We start from the raw sequence: 20,959 nt of genomic DNA, 5'->3' as shown, positions 1-20,959 counted from the left end.
TTCTGTAACTTAAGAATAAATATACTTGGTGTAACTACAAGACACAGACTACGCATCATCTTTCCTTACAATACTGGCGACGAGTTGGAGAACTTACGTGATCTACATTGAATTGGCGTATACATATGGAACTGGAGGAGTGCAAAAAGAAGCTAACTGACTGTCAATACGAAACTGAAGAAGAGCAAGCAAAATAAGCCAACTGTCTGTCCATAAGAAACTGAAGAAGCGCACGTAAGAGAAGCAAACTGGCTGTCCACATGCCCCACCAGTGACCATAGACCGGTCGGCCCCAACGTGGATGTGCCAGTGCTTGTTGAACTTGGGTGAGTGTTCCCATTTGTGATCGGTTTGCCTGCTAACCTAAGGATTAATTCTGCATAACGGCGTGTGACATTTCCTGATGTTCATTGTGTGGAAAAGCTGACCTTTGAGGCAGAGTGGAAAAGCGCAACATCGTGTGCAGAAAGAGTAAATATGCAGCAGATCTAGTCTGATTTGAAAGGTTCACACGCAGCTGATGTTTTGTGAACCCTCACGTCTTGTACCTGGAATCTTTCATGGTGTTTAACACCCAGCGTTTATGTTTTAAGGCAGCGCTATTAGGCTGGAGTAAACAGCGCATCTTGTTTGTGGATTTCAAAATCTTTTAGCTATGCGCAGCGCGTTTTGGCAGTGGAAGTGAAAGCGTGTCTTGATTGTGGAAGAGACGCACTTGCAGCGTGTTTTGCCAGCTAAAGAGACTTTTAACTTTAAAAATCGAGCCAGCGTTTCTTTCTGTGCTAGCTGACTCACCGTTTTTCTTGTGAGTGACGGTTGGTCCTTGGAGCTCTTTCCAGTTCGCCTGCATGCCTGGAATGATGACATCTTTGGAATTCTTCGTGGTGTTGGTGAAGGTCTCCTTTGACCCTTGTGACGTTTGATTTGAGAAGGCTACCTCCGTCACGTCGGCGTCATGTTCAGCGCCTAAGCGTGCCCTATTTCCTTTAGAAAGCGACGCTGAACGACGCTGTGGCGGCCATCTTGGCACATTGGGAAGAATCCCTTTGTTGTGCTGAGAACCACGACGTTTAGCATTGAAGTATGGAGGTCGCAATGTTTTTGTTTTCCGGTTTGGTTCACGACGTCTATCAGGTCCCTTGCATGAACTCTGGATTTCGTGGGTTTTCACCTTGTGGGCCAAAGCGAGCCCCTGCCAAAAACTTTATGTGGTGTCATCTCGAGTTGGTGGTGTTGCTTCTGACGCAATTTTGGACATACTCTGGATTTAACCTGCACCACCTGGACTATGGATGAATGATTACTTGAATTAGACTTTTGGGCGAAGTTTTGGACTTTCGGATGAGGTATCGCTCATCTTCACATGGACTGGACTTTCGGGTGAGGTATCGCTCATTCTTTTACTTAGATTGGACTTTCGGGTGAGGTATCGCTCATCTATCTTGACCACGGTGACCACGTTTATTGTTTTAGTTTGTTGTGTTACTATCTACCGTGTGATGTTTACATTTTGGTTTTCACAACATTGTTTTGGGGGCATGTAACAGTTGTATGCTTGTTTTTACGTTGTGTGGAGTATTATCGGAATGGTGTTGTTTTTATGGAAGACGTCGCGAATCTTCCCGTATTTACAACATTCCTTACTTGAGACAGCTCACCGGAGCATGAGACTTTATTATTTTTGCTGGTCATTTGTAGTTTTTGTCTCTTGTTTTCTGGTGTGGTGGTTGGTAAATGTGTGTGGTGTTTCTCTTGCCTCTGCTTGTGTGTTCCTTTTCACAGTTGTACGTGTGTGTCATGGGTTATAAGATTCCCTAATTTTAGTTTGTCGTGGGTTTTAGTAATCCATATTTTGTTTTCCGTGGGTTTAGTTTCCCAAAATCTGTTTACCTTAGGTCTAAAGAAACCTATCAGATGTTTGCCGTGGGCATGGCGTTTTCCATAATTTGTTTTCCTTTGGGTATGTATTCCCAATTTTTTTTGTCTATTTTGGGATTAGTTATTCCCATAATTTGTTTTCCTGGGTGTGTTGCTTATGGGTTGGCGTGGCTCGCGGTGTGCTTGCCTTTGTTTCGAAGTGTTCATGGGTCGGTGTTTTGGATTTGCAGTTGGCAGGGTGACCCATCATATGTTTGCCTTGAGTTCTAAGTAATCTTATTTGGTTAGTTTTGGATTTACAGTTACCCATAGTTTTTTCTTTATGGGTGTTGGCTCTGTCATGTGGCGTTTAGGTACACCGTGTGGTGTGTTGTTCTTGGAAACGCAGTATGTAGTTTTTTTTATTGTATTTTTTTTGACTTGCATTCCTTGTTTTCCTTATTTTATCAGAGAGTAGGGTGTATTACATGTTTTTTTTCTGTCATTTGTGTGTTTTACCATCTCTATGCATTTTTGAGTAAGGGGGTAGGATGTGTAGTATGTTTTATTTCATGGTGTTATCAAGGGGGTGGGTGGCATGTTTTATTTCATGCATCTTTCCTCTCTCTTTTGTTGTTCCACTACACTACTTCCTTACATTTGTCTGTTATGGTCTTCATAGCAATCGGAGGTGATGTCCCTTTTCTTTTCACTGCTTTCACTGCATCCTCCTGTGCTCTAACGTGTGTCTAACAGCTTCACACTTTCTATTTGTTTTTCATATTATAATGGGGGAGATGTGTTGTAGTCTTCCTTTACCTGCTGCACTCTCCTTTCAGTAGTTCTCTGCCTACCTGCTCAGCTTGTGATGAGGTCATGTAGAATGTTGGTGTGTGTTTGTTTGAGTGGAGTGTGAGTTGATCTGGATGGCTGAGCAGCCAGGAGGCTGCTCCTGGTGGGGCAACTTAAGAGGCACTTAATGAACTTACTATCTTTCTGTAATTTAAGAATAAATATACTTGGTGTAACTACAAGACACAGACTACGCATCATCTTTCATTACAATAGTATCCTTCTTCACCGATCCAGGCTTGGATCCCTCCGAATCTCTTCACTGGTCGCCTGCCAGCAACTTCTTCTTTCAGGCTCCATAGACTGCAACGAGGATTCCCGACGTCTTTTCAGACCTATGCAGCCGCAGCCCCTGGGCTAGGTAATCTGAGCATTTCGGTGCTCCAGCATAGCTTAACTATCTAAGTGTCCAGATCCTTTTTTGTTTCAGCTCTATCTAGTCGGATTCGTCCGATAACACTAACTTTACGAAATCTAGCATCCATAGACTTTGTTCCGCATCCCGCGTGAGAGTGCACACTATGCACCCGATCCCCCTAGGCCTCCTGCTAGTAATCTAAAGGTTCAGTAGTCCAGTCCTAGCGATCCCAAAGCCTCTGAGATTAGTTACTTACCTGCTAGTATTTCGCATTCCACTTGTGTAGTATATGGTTTTTTGTGCCCCTCGGGCATTTGCGTAAATTGTGCAACTTAAAGTATTTTCGTAAGAGTTTTGTTGTGTGCTTAGCACCCTGTCCTCATAAAGAGTCCAGGGTTGTTGTGCTCTAAATAAATATCCTTTTATTTTCATAAAAACTTGTGTGGTGTCCTTTCACTTGGTGTTCAAGGGGTATATGTGATGGTAAAACAGCTGGCTTAACACGCCCTCTAGAGTTTAGCCTTAGACTGCTCTTGTCCATGCTACTAGGATAGCTGGTCTAATAGGTTGACTTACAACCAATCATCAATAAGGGTTGTTTGGACTGATACAAAGTGCTCACTAGAATAGTGAACATTATATATCAGGCCAACTTCTCACACCCTACCGCCAGTTCCAACGACGGTTCGGCTCGCAGGGGAAAGGAAGAGGACAGTCTTCGGGACAACAGCAGCAGCAGCAACAACAGCAGCAGTTCCGGAGATCCTTCCAGAAACGCCAGAGGGGTAGAGGTGGACAGCAGTCCTCTACCGCGAACAAGGGCCCAGCCGGGTCTCGACCCTGAGCGGTTACTTCCCCTTCATCCGTTACCCGCTCCGGTGGGGGGAAGCGTTCAATTTTTTCTGGCAGAGTGGAGAAAAATTACTCAGGACAAGTGGGTGCTGAATATTGTTTGCAATGGATACAGTCTTCGGTTCACCAGCCCTCCTCCATCGATTCCTCCGGTCAGCTCGCAGCATCAGCTGCGCGAGCTCCAGGCGGAGGCCGATATCCTGTTAAGGAAAAGGGCGATAGAAGACGTACCTCTGTCTCAATGAGGAAGAGGTCTGTACTCCCGGTTCTTTCTGGTCCGCAAGAAGGACAAGAACGAGTTCAGGCCCATTCTGGACTTGCGACAGGAAAACAAATGGATTCGCAGAGAAAAGTTTCGCATGCTGTCGTTGCATCAGATATATCCTCAGTTGCGACAGGGAGACTGGCTATGTGCCATAGACCTACAGGATGCGTACTTTCATGTGCCCATTGCACACAAACACAGGAAGTTCCTGCGATTTCAAGTCGGCACCAATCACTATCAGTACACGGTACTTCCATTCGGGCTGAAGTCTGCGCCCAGAACGTTCTCGAAGTGCATGGCAGTGGTAGCGGCACACCTGAGGAAGAACAAGGTGTTTGTCTACCCGTACCTGGACGATTGGTTGATCAAGGCCTCCTCCTTCTCGGAAGCTCAGGCACACTTCCAGAAGACGTGCGTTCTATTGAACAAGCTGGGGTTGCACATCAACATGTCCAAGTCTGTTCCGACTCCGGTCCAGTGCATCCAGTACTTGGGAGCCTCCATCGATACGCTGTCAGCAAGCGTGTCTCCTTCGGAGGAGAGACGTTTATCACTCCTTCGGAAGGCTCAGGCTCTTATGACCGCTCCATCTGCAACAGTGAGGACGGTGTCTTCTCTACTGGGATCGATGGCCTCTTGTATCTTCCTGATGCCACATGCGCGACTGCACATGAGACCGCTGCAAGAGTGCTTGGAAGATCAGTGGGACCAGAGGAGAGGATCTTGGGACGACAAGATACGACTGTCTCTACATGCTCTTCAGTCTCTGAAGTGGTGGTGTTCAGCGGAGAATCTCCTCAGAGGGGTTCCCTTCCCCAAGGACATTCCCACTCAGACTATCGTGACGGATGCTTCTCTCCAGGGCTGGGGAGCGCATTCCGGAGACCTACAGATTCAAGGGACGTGGTCCCCGACGGAGTCCACGTACCACATCAATTTCCTGGAACTCAGAGCTGTTCACTTGGCACTGAAGGCCTTTCACCCGTCCTTTCAGACCAAATCTCTGCTTGTACAGACGGACAACACGACTACGATGTATTACCTCAACAAGCAGGGGGGCTCGAGATCCCGCACTCTGTCGCAGGAGGCGCAGGCGATCTGGCACTGGCTTCTGGCCCGAGGACTGTCGATAACGGCCACCCATCTGCCAGGTGTGCAGAATGTGCAGGCAGACGAACTGAGCAGACTGATTCAGGAAAACCACGAATGGGTCATAAACGACGAAGTACTAGGAGAAGTCTTCGCAAGGTGGGGAACTCCAGACGTAGATCTGTTCGCCACCGCCGACAACAGCAAATGCCGAGACTTCGCCTCCAGGTACTACCAGCCGGGGACGCTGGGGAACGCGTTATGGATCGACTGGTCGAACAGCTTTCTGTACGCTTTTCCACCCATTCCCCTGATTCCGACGGTTCTCATCAAGCTGTCCCAATCCAGGGCGAGGATGATTCTGATTGCCCCGAAATGGCCCAGACAGTGGTGGTTCACAGAGCTGCTTCACCGGTCCCTCCTTCCTCACATGAAGCTGCCGTGCAGGCCGGACCTTCTCACGAAGTTCGGGGGGCGGATGGTGCACCCCAACCTCTCGTCTTTGAGTTTGGCGGCATGGCTCCTGAGATAGTGCAATATGGCCATCTGAATCTCCCAGAGGATTGTATGGACATACTGAAGGAGGCTAAGCGACCTTCCACTAGGACTTCTTATGCTTACAAGTGGAAGAGGTTTTGCATCTGGTGCAAGTCTAAGAACTATGACCCTACGACATGCAAGGAGAATGTCATCCTTCCATATCTACTACATCTGGCGCAGTCTGGCCTTAATGTCCATTCCATTAAGGTTCATCTGGCTGCTTTGACTGCCTACAGGAAATGCCCTTCACAGACTTCCTTTTTCCAGATTCCTGTGATTAAAGACTTTCTGGAAGGCTTGAAGAAAGTGTTCCCTCCTGTCAGGCTTCCTTCGCCTTCATGGGACTTGAATGTGGTGCTGTCCAGGTTGATGAAGGAGCCTTTTGAACCTATTCATAAGGCTTCGTTGCAGCACCTGTCCTGGAAGGCGGCGTTCCTCGTGGCCATTACATCGGCCTGCAGGGTGAGTGAAATTCAGGCGTTGTGTTGCCAAGAACCTTATACTGTGTTTCATGCTGCTAAGGTTGTTATGCGTACTCACCCTAAGTTTCTTCCCAAGGTTATTTCTGATTTTCATATCAACCAGACTATAACTTTACCTACGTTCTTTCAGAATCCTTCGTCTCCAGCGGAAAGGTCTTTGCATTCCCTGGATATTAGGAGGGTGCTGAAGTTTTATCTGGATAAAACCAAAGATATTCGTAGGTCAGACCAATTGTTCATCAATTATGGATCAGTCAGGACAGGTCTTGCTACCTCTAAACAGTCCATCTCGAGGTGGATTGTGTCCTGCATACAATTGTGTTACTACAAAGCTAATAAGACCTTAGGGGGCAAACCTAAGGCTCATTCCACCAGGGGCAAGGCTGCCACGACAGCTATGCTTCGTAATGTTCCCATTGCAGAGATCTGCAAGGCGGCCACTTGGAAGTCGGCCCATACCTTTGCTAAGCATTACTGCCTGGATGCTGATGCCAGGGCAGACGCTCAGGTTGGGCAGGCTTCGCTGCGGAATCTGTTCGCACAATAGTGGCGTTATTTTCTCTTTCTCCACCGCCGCTTGGTGTGGGGATGGGCTTGCCATTCTATTCACTAGATTATGACTATACACAGAGATCCCCTACTACAGAAGGAGTAGTTTCTGTCATGTAACTCCAGTTCTGTAGTAGGGGTATCTCTGTTATAGTCATAAGCGCCCGCCCTCCTCCCCGGTGGAGAGAGTTTTTCATATCAGGAATGCTACAGGTCTGGCGTGTTACGCCTTCAAAAAGAACTGAAAGTAACTGGGACCTGCAAGGCATTCTGGGATACTGTGAAGTTCTGGAAAGTTATCTTAAAGGCACAGTATCCTGTTCGGAGTCACATAATGGCAGCCTATGGGGCTTGTCTGTCCAGGTTCTTCTCTCTATCATTCCTGAGGGATTTTGCTGTGAAAGCAAGGGAAATCTGTACAGGCTTTGCTGTTTTGTGGATTTTTTATGGTGGAATTTCTAGTTGAAGTACTGGACAGTGTAGCCTTTTAGGCTGCAGTATCTGTCTTTAAATTCTCTCTTAAGTGTCTGTGCAATTCTGCATTTTTCGACACTGTAAGAGATTATTTTTGATTGCTCCGGGGTCCACGCACATGGGCGGGACTATTCACTAGATTATGACTATAACAGAGATACCCCTACTACAGAACTGGAGTTACAGGACAGAAACTACTCCTTCCTTCAGGACTGGACACCGTTTTGGGAGTATGCGTGCTCCTCGATCTCTATTATACCCAGGCTTACGGCATTAGTCAGGTGGCAGAAAGCGGACGTCATCTTGGTGATTCATCTCTGGAAATCTCAAGTCTGGTTTCCAATTCTGCTGAAACTTTCTACGGAATGGCAACTTGCACCCTCTGGTTTAAGAAGGGGCACTCCCACTTATGGCTTGGAGGATTAAAGGGGTCCTTGGGAAATCCTGGGCCTTTCGGTGGGGGCTTTGTCTCTTATCAGGAAAGCATGAGCAGACTCTACAGTCAAGTGTTACAAATCTGCGTGGCAAAAGTTGTCACAGTGTTTGCGACGGGGTTTGGATCGCGTGGGGTCAGATAAAGTTATAGTACTTATCGGAATTGGTTGACAAGATCCAGGCATACCGGTCAATTAATGGCAGTCGATCTGCAATCTCGGCAGTGCATGTTTCCATACATGAAGTCCCGGTGGGGGAACATTCACCTGGTTTGTAAATTTGTATTCGTTTGTCTTTTCCCCGGGTTCAAAGTATTCTTTTTAATGGGACATTAACATTGTTCTCAAACTACATCAATCCTGGCAGAATAATCGCTATTTTGCACAAAAGGAGCTAACGGGAAAACTAGCCATGCTTCTGTGCCTGATCTCTTGTAAACGAGTGTCGGATGTGGAGCGCTGGAAGTCTTTTCTTGCATCTTTACCCCGGAAGAGGTGTCTTTTATGATTGCCCAGCGGACGAATTCCAATACCAGAGTGGTTCATTATCCAACGTTTCCAGATCACCCAAAGTTGTGTGTGGTACGTTGTCTCGTGGCTTATGAGTCAATGACTGAAGAGTATCGCCCTCCTGGTACCTCGTAATTTTTTCTGTCATTAAAGAAACCTTTCAAACTGTGGATACGTCTACCTTTGGAGCACACTCCACCAGGGGTGCCACGGCTTCGAAAGCTTTCTCATTAGGGTGTCGTCTAGAGAACATCCTTAGAGCAGCGGATTGGTCCTTGGACTCCACTTTTAAGGCCTTCTATTTCAAGCCAATCTTGAGCATGGCCTCGCTAGTGATTGATCAGCTTTGTTGTACTAGCATAATCTGAGCCCCCGGTCCTGACATAGAATATAACATTTCCTAGCTATTGTGAAGGAAAGTTTCAATTCTATTAAGGACACGGTGGCGAGGTTTGTCCCCCCCAAGTGGTCAAACATGTTTACTTGTACCCTTCCAGGATGTACACTATTTTGGCTGTGGGATAAGTTAATCATGTCTACTTTCTGACGCTTACCGGAGTATGTTGGTGCATCTATGATGAGTTGTTTGATATGTTTCTTAGAAGTATTTCCCTAAAGTGTATTCTTGTCTTATATGAATTGTGGATTGACATCTTATTTGATGTCCGTTATACTTGATGCTGGTTACCCTTTGTTCTTAGCAGGGTCAGATCAGAAGAAAAAATATTGAAAGGAAAGCGGGAAAACATCTGTTCCTTGCTATTGTGTATATAGGACTGCCTCTATCATTGTTGCTGTTGCTTCTAGTACAAAGACTCATGGGATTTGTAGTGTTTTGTATCTTATGTTGATAAGGCTGCTGAGCTTAAAATAAAGGAAGAGTTGATCATAATCCTCGCCTCCGTCCTTAATAGAATTGAAACTTTCCTTCACGATAGTGAGGACATGTTATATTCTTCATGATATTGTCCCTGAAGCATTGTCCTGTGTTGATGATATATATCTAATGGATGATGGCTTAAACCCACACTTAGCCAGAGTAGAGTGCATTGTTTTGAGATTTGCTGAACACTGACAAATTACATTTCAAGAAAATAAACATTATGTATCTCAGTGTCCTACTTTTAGGATAAGAGTTATCAAATAAGGGAATGAGCCTGGTACCAAATTTTCTAAAGAAATGTGCTCTTTGACAACCTCCAAACATAATTAAAAAGTTACAATCATTGGATTAGGATTCTTCAGTTTTGGCAGATCATACATACCAGATTATGCACAGCGCATAAAACCTTTATATTACTTAATTTGCCCTTATTTTTCTAGCACACATCAGACAACAGAACATACACAGATCACTAGAGACAGACATGCTTTCATCAAGACACTTACATATTCATGTAAATAGATCAAGCATGGTAATCCATATAATTGGGGGTGCCTCTTAGTCGCATTCGAGGTCGTCTGGACACTGGCAAGAGGAATAAGAAAAAGAAGCCCAAACTGACTTAGACTTCACCTCGCTTGTCGTCCGTCAATGAGACTGGTGGGGAGCATTGATGTTCCAGGCATGGTTCAAATCATTACCGGGTTTGACTCCGCGCCTCCCCCCATCCAGGAGCCGGAGCGACTCCCGCTCAGATTAAAGAGCTTTACAAGGCCATATGCCGCGTATTTGAGCAGGCAGACCCCTCCAATGCGCCTTTGGGCCCTGCGGGGTCAGAGGAGACCTACCAGTCTGACGGTTCCGGCCTATGCATTGGTGGGGTCTTATGGATCCAATTCTGTGCGGCGCCGGTTGTGCCAATGCGACCTTCCCCCACGTGAGCTCCAAAGTCAATGCTCTTGGTGCCAGCCCCATTCTGATACCCGACAACTCTGAGTTGGATCGATGTCAGTCGACTCCAGTGCTAACGAAGCCCAGAGGTACTTTGCCGTTGCCTCTTCGTTTTGCAGAGGTTTCAGGCATGGGAGAAGAATCTAAGGGGTTTCTGGACCCTTTGGAACACCAGTTGGATGCTTCTTGTGAGGAATTGGACTGATATTAGGAGCTTGGAGAAGTCAGTGGACTAGATACTGGTATGCTCCCCACCTAATGGTGCTACGGAGGAGAGTGCAACTTATGCCATGGTGGTGAGGAAGGCAGCGGAGGTCCTTAACTTGAAGTTGCCTTCTGTGCAGGTCAAGACCAATCTCTTGATCAAAGTGCTTCAACTTAGGGCTTCCTCGTCGTCCTTTAAAGAAGCACTGGCAGCTGTCCTAGGCACGTGTCCCAAGACTAGCACAGGGGCTCCTGTGAACAGGACAATAGCACACGGCCATTGCCCAGCTCCAGGTGATCCATGTTTCCTCAACTAACAACCAACTCCTGATAGCATGATAGTTCAGGCTTCCACATCACGTGGGCCTTTCCCTTTTGCTCCCCCGGACAGGGCATCCAAGAGCCTGGATGCACTTGGGAAAATGTTTTCTTCCACCAGTCTTGCGGTCTGTGAACATTGCATGCTTATTCGACCTTTTCTCACTCACCCTTTGGGAAACGGTTGCGCAAATCCTGGCACATGAGGAGGCATTGGCTGTGCTCTCCCAGACAGTGAAAGGTGGGAGAGATGCAGCGAAGTTCACCATTAGGTGTGGCTTAGATATGACTGACTTGCGGGGGAGAGCAGTTTCATTGACTGAGACCTTACAGCACCACGCCTTGCTGAGGAAATCTGGCTTCTCAGGTGATGTCCAGGCCAACATCATTGACATGCTCCTTAATGGGACTCATCTCTTCGGAGAGAAGGCAAATTCTGCATTGGAGTGCTTCAAGGAATCTTGTGCTATGGCCACATTCTTGGACCTCTCTGTAACACCTTGCACCCAGTCTACCTTTTGCACCTTTTGTGGCAATGGGATGAGTGTTCAACCGCATCAGCCATACCCCAACCACTTTCCTGCACAGACACCCCAAGTTCTACATGGAAGTGGATACAGTACTTTCTGACCTTGTGAGAATGATAGTAGAAATATCAAACATACCCTGTCTTCAAGGAAGCCAATGGCTGGTGTAAGTACTACTGGAAGTGGTCTGGGTAATAGGGTCTCTAATTTGCCAAGCACTGTATGATCTAGATGCCCCTACTAGGTCACACAATTATACACAATATGGATGAACTTATAAACACACTCAATTATATCAAGCAGAAGAGTTTTGAGTCTTGTTAAAAAAATAATCATGAATGATTTATTTACCTCCCACTGGGGTTACAATCTAACATGTTATCACAAATTTTAAAAAAGAATTTTTAAAAACCTCATACATAATTATACATAAAATAAGTCAAAATTTAATCACTGTTTTTTTGATTAAATTTTGACTTATTTTATGTATAATTATGTATGAGGTTTTTAAAAATTCTTTTTTAAAATTTGTGATAACATGTTAGACGATAGGCTATTGAAGGCGTCCACGCCCCAGGCTGTCAAGACTCACCTCCAGACAACGGCAGTCCTCCTGCATTTGCTGAGGTTTGCTCTAAACATGCCGAAGTCACACCTGACTCCTTCTCAGATGCTCTCTTTCATCAGAACTGTTCTGGATGCAGTGCAGTTTCGGGCTTATCTTCCTGAGCAGCAAGTATAGGATATTCAGGTTATGATACCGATGTTTCAGTCTCTATCCTGGATTTCGGTGAGAATGACTCTGAGGCTGTTGGAGCACTTAGCCTCCTGCATCCTTTTGGTGAATCATGCCAGATGGCATATGCAGGCTCTGCAGTGGGACCTGAAGTTCCAGTTTGGCCATATCCAAAAATTTTGTCATAGGGCCTATTGCGTCTAGTTTGTCCTGGCATGAGTGTCATGACCTATCCATGCCCTTTCTGGAGTCTTTGATAAATTTGGCAAGGAATGCGGCCATTTTGATGTCTATCTGGGATAGACAATGTCGTTGTGGTCAAGTGTAGCAGAGACTTCATGGGGAGGGGGAGCAAAATCCGAAGCTGGGCGCCAGGATCTGCAGGAGCCCACTTTGTCCGTAACAAGGAAGTCTTCATCCTGCAGGTCAGGGGGGTTAGGACGATCTAGAGGGGGTCATCCTGAGGCGACGAATGGGCCAGGAATACATGCCTCGAGCATTTGAATGCATCTTTATCCACCCTCCTCTCCACACTTCCTCTGGGGGGGCTGCCTGTGTGGGATTAGCTGGTGCAGCTTCCTTACTCTGCGCAAGTTTTGCACCCTCCCTAGCGATTTGTTCATAGAGGTGCGGCTCCATTCGGTCATAATATCATTGACTGCCCTATATATATTGAGGTATTTATGGCCTTGTAGAATTCCTCGACCCACTGGAGAAACGTCAAGAAGTCTTCCTCATATGTGGCCTGTGAGGACTGCATGGCAGTACTGCCAACAGAGCAGGGCGCAGCGCCCAACGTAAAATGGTGCTATATATGGGAAGCTGCAGACCTAGATGTACAAGGTCAAGAAATAACAAATGAAAAGAAGCGTTCAATTCTATACAAGATTATCTGTTCCAAAATCAACAGATTGTAAAACTGTTCTCCAACAATAGATCAAGTAGTCATGATGTTACAAATAAAAGTTATTCAGGAGTCTTGCGAGTTGCTTTGAATCCAAATTTATTTTAAAAAATGCCAATTTGACAGAAGCAATCCATTCGGCCCAGCCAACGCCTTTTGTCCCAGTGGGACTTCATCAGGGCTTGATCAATATCCCAATGTTGTCATCCACCCAGTGTTGGTGCCTGTTATCTCATAAATCCTTATATATACAATTTTGAACCACTAGATGGCGTATTGCACTCCCATCTTCTCTTCATCCTTTCTGTTTCGAATGTCATCTAATCTCTTGACCTCATGGCGGTCCATGCGGGGAAACAAGTTGCGTAAGTAGCGCAGAGGCATTCCCGTTACTGTTGTAGGGAATCTGAGAGGCAAATTGTTACTTGGCAATAATTAAACACTTTAAAAACAAGCATTGGAAATGCAATAGGTCTCGCATTAGAAAAGTTGGAGTTATTGGTCTTGTAAATGACATATTTTATTTATTTGTTGGTTTTTAAAATTGCTAAATTGATGGCTTTGTCATTTACAATGCCAATAGTTATAACTTTCGCGAATGTGACACCTATAGCATTTGGAATGCAACATGTTTTGTATTTACGTGACTTAGATGGCAGCTCTGGCCATTAGGCCACATCTCCAGAGAGCAGGAGAGTGCAGCAGGGGAGAGAAGCACAGCAATGCAATAGGTCTCGCATTAGGAAAGTTTGAGCTATTGGTATTGTAAAGGACACATTTTTTATTTAGGTGCTTGTTTTGAAAATAGCGAAATTAATAGCTTTGTTATTTACAATGCCAATAGTTTTATCTTTCGCAAATGTGACACCTATTGTAACACAATATGTGTTGTGAGGGTGAGGGGTTGAGGGTGAGGGGTTGAGGGTGAGGGGTTGAGGGTGAGTGAGGGTGAGGGGTTGAGGGCGAGTGAGGGTGAGGGGTTGAGGGTGAGGGGGTGAGTGAGGGTGAGTGAGGGTGAGGGGTTGAGGGTGAGTGAGGGTGAGGGGTTGAGGGTGAGTGAGGGTGAGGGTGAGGGGTTGAGGGTGGGTGAGGGTGAGTGAGGGTGAGGGGTTGAGGGTGAGTGAGGGTGAGGGTGAGGGTGAGTGAGGGTGAGGGTGAGGGGTTGAGGGTGAGTGAGGGTGAGGGTGAGTGAGGGGTTGAGGGTGAGGGGTTGAGGGTGAGTGAGGGTGAGTGAGGGTGAGGGGTTGAGGGTGAGTGAGGGTGAGTGAGGGTGAGGGTGGGTGAGGGGTTGAGGGTGAGTGAGGGTGAGGGTGAGTGAGGGTGAGGGTGAGGGGTTGAGGGTGAGTGAGGGTGAGGGGTTGAGGGTGAGTGAGGGTGAGGGTGAGGGGTTGAGGGTGAGTGAGGGTGAGGGGTTGAGGGGTTGAGGGTGAGTGAGGGTGAGGGTGGGTGAGGGTGAGTGAGGGTGAGTGAGGGGTTGAGGGTGAGTGAGGCTGAGGGTGAGGGGTTGAGGGTGAGGGGTTGAGGGTGAGTGAGGGTGAGGGGTTGGGGGTGAGTGAGGGTGAGGGGGTGAGGGTGAGTGAGGGTGAGGGTGAGTGAGGGTGAGGGGTTGAGGGTGAGGGGTTGAGGGTGAGTGAGGGTGAGGGTGAGGGGTTGAGGGTGAGTGAGGGTGAGGGGTTGAGGGTGAGTGAGGGTGAGTGAGGGTGAGGGTGAGGGTGAGTGAGGGTGAGGGGTTGAGGGTGAGTGAGGGTGAGTGAGGGTGAGTGAGGGTGAGGGTGAGGGTGAGTGAGGGTGAGGGGTTGAGGGTGAGTGAGGGTGAGTGAGGGTGAGTGAGGGTGAGTGAGGGTGAGTGAGGGTGAGTGAGGGTGAGTGACGGTGAGGGTGAGTGAGGGTGAGTGAGGGTGAGGGGTTGAGGGTGAGTGAGGGTGAGTGAGGGTGAGGGGTTGAGGGTGAGTGAGGGTGAGGGTGAGGGGTTGAGGGTGAGTGAGGGTGAGGGGTTGAGGGTGAGTGAGGGTGAGGGGTTGAGGGTGAGTGAGGGTGAGGGTGAGGGGTTGAGGGTGAGGGGTTGAGGGTGAGTGAGGGTGAGGGTGAGTGAGGGTGAGGGTGAGTGAGGGTGAGTGAGGGTGAGGGGTTGAGGGTGAGTGAGGGTGAGGGTGAGTGAGGGTGAGGGTGAGTGAGGGTGAGGGTGAGGGGTTGAGGGTGAATGAGGGTGAGGGTGATTGAGGGTGAGTGAGGGGTTGAGGGTGAGTGAGGGTGAGTGAGAGTGAGGGTGAGTGAGGGGTTGAGGGTGAGGGGTTGAGGGTGAGTGAGGGTGAGGGTGAGGGGTTGAGGGTGAGTGAGGGTGAGGGGTTGAGGGTGAGTGAGGGTGAGGGTGAGTGAGGGTGAGGGTGGGTGAGGGTTTGAGGGTGAGTGAGGGTGAGGGTGAGTGAGGGTGAGGGGTTGAGGGTGAGGGTGAGTGAGGGTGAGGGTGAGTGAGGGTGAGGGTGAGTGAGGGTGAGGGTGAGTGAGGGTGATTGAGGGTGAGTAAGGGTGAGGGGTTGAGGGTGGGTGAGGGGTTGAGGGTGAGTGAGGGGTTGAGGGTGAGTGAGGGAGAGGGTGAGTGAGGGTGAGGGTGAATGAGGGTGAGTGAGGGTGAGGGTGAGTGAGGGTGAGGGTGAATGAGGGTGAGTGAGGGTGAGGGGTTGAGGGTGAGTGAGGGTGAGGGTGAGTGAGGGTGAATGAGGGTGACTGAGGGTGAGTGAGGGTGAGTGAGCGTGAGGGGTTGAGGGTGAGTGAGGGTGAGTGAGGGTGAGGGTGAATGAGGGTGAGTGAGGGTGAGGGGTTGAGGGTGAGTGAGGGTGAGGGTGAGGGGTTGAGGGTGAGTGAGGGTGAGGGTGGGTGAGGGTGAGGGTGAGTGAGGGTGAGGGTGAGTGAAGGTGATGGTGAGGGTGAGCGAGGGTGAGGGTGAGTGAGGGTGAGGGTGAGTGAGGGTGAATGAGGGTGAGTGAGGGTGAGTGAGCGTGAGGGGTTGAGGGTGAGTGAGGGTGAGTGAGGGTGAGGGTGAATGAGGGTGAGTGAGGGTGAGGGTGAGTGAGGGTGAGGGTGAATGAGGGTGAGTGAGGGTGAGGGGTTGAGGGTGAGTGAGGGTGAGTGAGGGTGAGGGGTTGAGGGTGAGTGAGGGTGGGTGAGGGTGAGGGTGAGTGAGGGTGAGGGTGAGGGTGAGTGAAGAGGGTGAGGGTGAGCGAGGGTGAGTGTGAGGGTGAGTGAGGGTGAGTGTGAGGGTGAGTGAGGGTGAGTGAGGGTGAGGGTGAGTGAGGGTGAGTGTGATGGGAGATGTATATGGGCATATAACGAGAAAGCGAAAGTGAAAGAACAGGTGATGTGGAGGACTCAGAGGTAATCAGAACGGGGCCGAACGCAGAGGAGATGGCTTCGAGCTCCAGTACACCACCCTGGCAGCAGGTGTAAGGTGGCTGAAGCAGACAATGCGCATCTTGACGACGGAGAAATCCCATTTCAAAAAGCATCCAGGGCCCTGCATTATAGCTTTGGGCTTTGCTGGCAATCACTGATCAGGAAGTCCTTTGCTAACTGGTAACGACCTCTGCTACTGGACGCAGCCTGTGGTGGGCACATTGCTTGTACTGCAGAAAAAGACAGAGTTTAAGCAGCACGTGAGAAGATACCTCGGGCTGCAGGTGGGAGCAAAGTACAGGCCCTGCACCCTCCTCAGTCTGCATGCATGCACGGAGCTTGAATTGCCGTGGCTCTGAGATTTTGGTGGCTTACTGCAAAGTTGCCAGGTTTTGCATGTATGTGCACTGAACACCAGGTTTGTAGAACTGAGCTTTGATTTAACAAACGAGTGTCTTCTGGGAGTTGTAGTTTTCGTGTGCCAATATGTTAAAAAAAAATAGGCTAATCTCCATGCCCGATAACTATCTGTAGTAGAAAATATCAGGAGTAAGAGAGATGGTGATCGGCCCAAATGAACGGCTGGTAACCTTATTTGTGGCACAGAACCGTTTGCAACCAAAAAGATTGGCTTTCTGGATAAGAAAGTAAGGTTAGCAATAGGCAAAGAAAAGAGACTGCTAGAGGCACACACAAAAGCCAGCTGCTGCTGTGTGTAGGACCACCGGTGAGCCCAGCCTGCCTTGAGCATGTAAACACACTCCATTCAGCGTCATCGGAGTGCAAAGTTCCCAGAGAAACAAGAAAGGAAACAAGACGGAGGGCATTGCTGTGGGAAGGGGGGAGGAGAAATGCACACGGCGGGCAGGGGAGGGGGCGGAGCGGGGAGAGCGGCATGAGGGTGTGAAGCAGCCGGGGCCTTTGAAGTGAAGCTAAGCTTCACTTCAAAAGGTGTGGGAGGAATGCGGCTGAGGGAACAGACGGCGATTTGGTGATGTGCACGCGCATTTTAGGTCAATGCGCCTGCGCATTGACCTAAAAGCCACGGGCACAGCACCAAATCGCCACAGTTAGGTAAGCTTTGTTTAAAGCCCTATAGTCTCGCTTCTCTCAATGCGCATGCGCATTGATAGGTCACGAGACCTAAAAAGCACAAACCATGCATAATGAAAGCGAAAAACGAGTGCACTGCAAATTAGCATTCCAAGACAGTGAGCTTCTATGACGCTCACAGCCATTGGTATGCGAATCTGACTTCCCTCACACTTCTGTCAAGACTCAGGAACTTTTATGGCTCAGCAGAGCTGCTCCCCTGCAGGTACCTAAGAAAGAACTGTTAGGACTCTGGAGCGTGCAAACCCGATACTGGCCAGCACCACTGCACCGGTCCCTCAAAGCCTGAGTTGAAGTGGGCCAACGGCGCCAGTGTGGTCCCCCAGCCCTTCAGAGACTAAGCCCACCTTGGGTTTGCCAGGAGGGGACTACTTGACGCTGCATGCGTACTCTTTATGCAGCCAAAGGATAACATTGCCGCCTCAGAAAATTGCACTGTTGACTTTTGAAAACAAAGTATTTCTAGCTCAAAACGTACTTACCTGATCATAATGACTTTGGTGCCAAATATTATATAAAGATACGTGTTATTTTATAAATTGGTGTAAATCTCCTTATTGAGTTGTGTGTATCATTTGACTGTGCATGTTGTGCAGCTGTCTAACACTCCTGTCTGATAAGCATAATGCTGGTCAATCACACTAGCCTCTAAAAGAGCACCTTGGGATTGCAAGAGCAAGCCCTATCCACTCATGAGGGTATACCTGGACTCTTTGTACAGTATGCTATAGAGCCAGCTTCCTACAAGAATATGCTTCAGCTGCAGTTGTGAAAACCCCTAAAATAGATAGGAAATGATTCTCCCACTAAGGAGAGATGTGCTACTTTATAGTGGAACACAGTGCAGCAATCTATTGGTTTACATTTGGAGAAGGAGTGGGCAGGACAGCGCCTTATGCACTAAGATATGGTGCTGCTGCTCTTGCTCCGTGCTGGAGGTCTTTCAGGCTATCTTGCAGTATGCACACACCTTTGCACCAAAGTGAAAATGTGTGTGTGATGTCTAGCATATGTTTTGTACTGGAGGGGTTTCCTTACAGCACAAAAATAATATGCTTAGCCATACTTTAAAACGTTTCCTTTGTTGTGCATGTGCTATAAGACCTAGCACTGTCAATGTGTGAAAAGTTAGGAGTGATAACATAATTTCTCCTTCTTAGCACCTGCCTCGAGGAGGAATACAAAGCACTGTGTACTATTAGTAATAAATAAGGATTTGAGTCCAAAACCTTCTGTGGTAGCATGCGACTGCCCATGTACTACCCCATTAAGCAAAGTAATATAAAGTAGGACTCATTGAAGTACCTAGGAAAACTTAGCACCTAAAAGGAATGCAAACAGTTTTCTAACACTCATTTATTTGATTAAATGGTTTTCCAGTTCCCTTGCAAATAAACACAATTGAGACATAACAGTAACTTAAAACATTTAATAGCACATACAAGGCAACAACAAGGTGGCATCTCGTAAAGTGTTCCAAGCTGGTATGTGTTAATAATATTGGTTGCCACAGCATCATTATGTATTGTGTTACTTAAAGGGCAAATTACGATATCGGACGTAAATTGTATGCACCCTAAACGGATTTGACTTGTGATACTGACGCAGTCCTCTCCTCTCTTGCTATGCGAACTACCTACCCTTAACCTGCTGCCTTTCTAGATGCTGATTGGCCCTTGAGTGCTTTCTTTGAGGTGGTTATGCTGTTTGGGGCGACCGAGTTACAAGCTCCGTGAAGTATAGCTGCCCTGCCCTGCCAAGTATCACGCTTCAGGCGTGATTCTAACGCATTTCAGTGTGGTGGTCCGCATCACCGCACTGAAATGCGAAGTCACGCATATTAGGGCTTGTGGTCCTCAGCTGTCAAGCACTACGGTCGAGCCCTGGCCTGTTTAATTACTAATAGCAGCCGATGAAGCGCTGCAGCTCGACACACTTAAGAGGCTGGATTGTTGAAATAATCGCACCGTAGCCGCGCGCATTGCGCACTTCCTGACGTCACAGCTACTGCAGCCAATCATGGGTAGTGATAACGGGCGGTAGTACATTCTGCACTAAGCCCGCTCGCTGTAAAATGAGGACTCCTGTGGTTTTGGAATTAAGCATGAGTCCGAACCCCAAGGAGATCACACCACAGGGCCCACCGTGGTTTTGGCGCCGCCCAAGCAAACTGGCCCAGGACCCCTGACTGCAGCTCTCAGCTGACACTGAGCCTAGCCTAGGCATCAGACAAGCGGAGACGCGGGCGGCCGACATTGGAATGCAGCTGCTCTAGACTCTCGGCAATCACTGCTAGTAAGTGTGTGCGGAAGGCAAGTCCCGGGCACATAACATAATTCCTTGAAGTAACGTTAATTTAAAGTGCCAGTAGTATGTATTTTGTGATAAGAAATAATATGTATCAACTGTCCTGGATAGTGTTGGGGTAATTTTTGCTACTAGACACGCCTGGTACCGTCGGAGCGAACACTTTCTATGTAGAAACGCACATATTCTGACAGTACTGGCTTCAAGTTTTCAGCTCCTCCTTCCGATGAAACTTTGAATTGTCTAGTCTCGGCTTTTTCCTGACCTCAGGGCACTCTGTACCTCTTTTCCGGTCTGTTGGACTCACTCGGCTCGCCTTCAGAGCCATATCTAAATATCCGTTTATGCATTAGACTTTTACTCCGAGTGTTTACACGGCTCGAGCTCTAGACGGTAACTGGGGATGGCAGCTCTTTGTCAATTGAACATGATCACAATCCATTCGGAGCAAATATCTAAATGATAACTACAAGTAGTGTTCACCATGTTTGTAAGTATTTAAGTTTAACAAGCACCTGCTGTCGCCTTCCTTTCCTCCTGAAATGTTCATGCAACAATAAAAATATCACGATAACTATGATTAATGTTCTTACTGGAGTGCGATCATTTTCTCTAGTGGTATTTTTGACTGAATTTAAAGTAGCACAGCAGGTTAATAAACATGCTGCAAAATACGCGATCCATGCAGATCAGGGAGTGCACATAATGAAAATAGATCAGTGCTTTAGTTGGAGAGGTTGTTTTGTTTACTTGAAGTGTATAAATTAAAATACCAGTTTAGAACAGGGAGCTAATAACTGTCATAGAGAGCTGGAAGCAAACTGAAAGCTAGCGATTAGGTCTCTATTATCCCCCGCCCCAGTCTTTCATTATTATGTTCTAAAAAGGGGTCATTTCGATACAAAATACACAGTTATTATTAAAGAGAACCCCCAACCACGGTGTAACATTTTGAATTCTGAGTTTGTTGCTTCTCCAGACCAAGTACTCATAAACTATACTGTCTCTCAGTATGGATGACCTGTCACTCCTACACCTCGTAGTTCTCTGTCTTAAGTAACATTCCTTTACACTGATTTACACATTTTGAATGAGTGTATGTGTGTAATGTGTGTGTGATGTAAAGTGCTCTGACATCCTACACTCGTATGGTGCTATAAACCTAGTTAAATGCATCTGAGCGAGAGTGGTTATGGAGAATGGAGGGGACTGTTAAAGGGGTGGTAGTGAGGGAATCCACAGCGAAGGTGGTCACTGGGGGTCCAGCAAACAAAGAAGCCTGCCCTGGATATAATAATATACGTACAGCTGACAGCAAGGCGAGTGCTCTTCTGCAATGACAACAGTCATACAACTGAATTGAA

Source organism: Lissotriton helveticus, chromosome 12 (assembly GCF_964261635.1).
Source record: "Lissotriton helveticus chromosome 12, aLisHel1.1, whole genome shotgun sequence".
Taxonomy (NCBI): Eukaryota; Metazoa; Chordata; class Amphibia; order Caudata; family Salamandridae; genus Lissotriton; species Lissotriton helveticus.
The sequence above is the reverse complement of the archived record's forward strand: the minus strand, read 5'-3'. Positions refer to the sequence as shown.